The sequence below is a fragment of the Protomyctophum parallelum genome (assembly GCF_964188405.1).
Source record: "Protomyctophum parallelum genome assembly, chromosome: 9".
NCBI classification, from domain to species: Eukaryota; Metazoa; Chordata; class Actinopteri; order Myctophiformes; family Myctophidae; genus Protomyctophum; species Protomyctophum parallelum.
The window spans coordinates 52,285,464-52,287,963 of NC_139706.1; the positions used below are offsets into that span (position 1 = coordinate 52,285,464).

General features: G+C 43.9%; 1 protein-coding gene across 2 annotated transcripts in view; it reads right to left on the reverse strand.

Moving 5' to 3' along the window:
- Positions 1 to 2,500, reverse strand: part of myo1cb (myosin Ic, paralog b) — an 87,331-nt gene that overhangs the window by 84,153 nt on the left and 678 nt on the right. The gene's annotated exons all lie outside the window — the stretch shown is intronic.

A 2,500-nucleotide genomic window follows, 5' to 3' on the forward strand; every position in this document is an offset into this window, starting at 1 on the left:
CTTCTCTTCTTCCCAGCTAAGTCCTGCCCTATGTTATGTATAGACTGAGCTTCTCTTCTTCCCAGCTAAGTCCTGCCCTATGCGGGAGCTAACTATTTCCGTAGACAACGCCCTGGTGACGTCTGTCCCGACAGCCAGGAACCTTGGTGTTGTCCTGGACAGTCAGCTCTCGTTCAAAACTCACATCACAGCTGTCACTCGATCCTGTAGGTTCACACTCTATAACATACGACGAATTAGACCGTTCCTCACCCAGGAATCAGCCAAGCTCCTAATCCAGAAAACAGTATTGTAACTCCCTCCTTACTGGCCTACCAGCATGTGCACTTAAGCCTCTCCAACTGATCCAAAATGCCGTAGCTCGCTTGGTCTTCAACCAGCCAAAAGTCTCTCCCCTGCTCCGCTCCCTCCATTGGCTCCCGGTCGCTGCCCGCACAGAATACAAAACTCTGATGCTGGCATTCAAAGCAACCAAAGGCATAGCTCCCCCATATCTTGCAAGTATGATTGAACCCTACAAACCCTCCCGCGCACTCAGATCAGCTGGAAGTACCTTCACTAAAAACGCCGGGACAACGCTCCACACGTCCCAAACTCTTCTCCCTTCTGGCTCCAAAACTGTGGAATGCACTTCCCATTGCAGTCAGAACTGCAGCATCACTCCCAATCTTCCGCCGTAGTCTGAAAACCAACCTTTTCAGACTCCATCATGGCCCGTAGCACTTACCCTACCCCCTTAGATAGCATTTCTGCAGACTTAGATAGCATTTGATACAGACTTATAGCATGTTATGTAGACAGCACTATAATTGCATTGTATATAGTCATAGCACGCCATAGTACATATGTATAGCATAGTAGTATAGATGTATAGTTTATATGTATAGTCTCATAATATAGATATTCCACTGTTACTTTCTTAGCTTACACATGTTTCATGATAAATGCTTTTATGTGATGTATTCCCATGCTTTTTGTTCTTGCTTAATGTAAGTCGCTCTGGATTAAGAGCATCTGCTAAATGCCTAAATTGTAAATTTAGGCAGTAGGCTACTGATTTTTCACATTCAAGGCTACTGCCTTGAATGTGTGAAAAATCACATTATTTGATTTATATCAAATAATTGATATAAATATTGTTGTGAATCTTTGTGGTGTCAAATGAAACCCATTCCCCTCATATGTTAATGATATGTTAATGATATGTTAATGAAACCCATCCCACTGTCCTAATGTGGTCGTATAGTTCTGTAAAGGTCCACGTACTGTCCCTTTAAACCACGCCCACTGAATCATCATTAGACAGGAAGTATTGTTCAACAACCAGGAAGTGACACGACTCAGCACGGTGACAACACAGATCTATAAATAGACGGTAAGGATTCAACCCTGACTGTAAATAGCAGATCTACAAGCTCTATTATAATATCTAAACTAACACTGACTACACACTCCCCAAATCGACCCTAATCAGCTCGGTGGACCCCATTTGAAGAGACATTCCAGGGACCCCATTTGAAGAGACATTCCAGGGACCCCCATTTGAAGAGACATTCCAGGGACCCCATTTGAAGAGACATTCCAGGGACCCCCCATCTAGCAGTGATTCTCAAACCCGTTACATTTCAAGGACCCCCGGTTTGACATGAATCAGGGCTGTGGTGGCAGGCTCGGCTCCAGGATGAAATGACTGAGGGGGCATTTGAAAATGACGAGGGTGCACATCTAATTTTTATATAGTAAAACTATGCTGTATGTACATAAAAGTGAGGGTGCAGAATTTGGAACGGAGGGTGCTGGGCACCCTCTGGCACCCCCGTGGCGCCGGGCCTGTGTGGTGGACCCCCCATTTAGTGACATTTCTGTCTCTGGGACCCCCAATTCATATTGTAAAACCAGTGTAAGGCTAACCCTAACACAGCTTTGACCCGTCAGCGCAAATGTGATGAGGTTTTATGATTAATTCATGGTCTGTTCTTTGGCTATATAGAAGTGTCTATTTGTATACGTCTCTAAATGTTTTGATGAATTGAACATGGTGGACCCTCTTGTAAACAAGTGTAATGCTTAATTGGGTCGTCCACTCACAGTTAACAGTCTCTGTATTGAGTTTGTGCTTGAAATGTATACTGTAATTCTGCAAACTGTTAATACATATTTCAATCAATCAATCAATCAATCAATCAATCAATCAATCAACCAATCAACCAATCAAAGGTCAGCAGGCACATTTGGGAAACGTCTTTGGCCGAATTTAGCCTCAGTGATGCTTGCGGAACTCGACTCCGTCTCGTTCCTGACCGCATCACTGTCGTGGCAATAATCACGTTAACCCACACCCTCTGGTGTAATATTGCTTAACCCATATTCTGAACGGGAACCCATTTTGGTGTCGGCATCATGTTATGCTTTAGCTATTGAAAAATAGCAGATCTACAAGCTCATAGCGCGCCACCGAGTGGCGAGATATGAGCTTGTAGGTCTGCTATTTTTTGAAAAA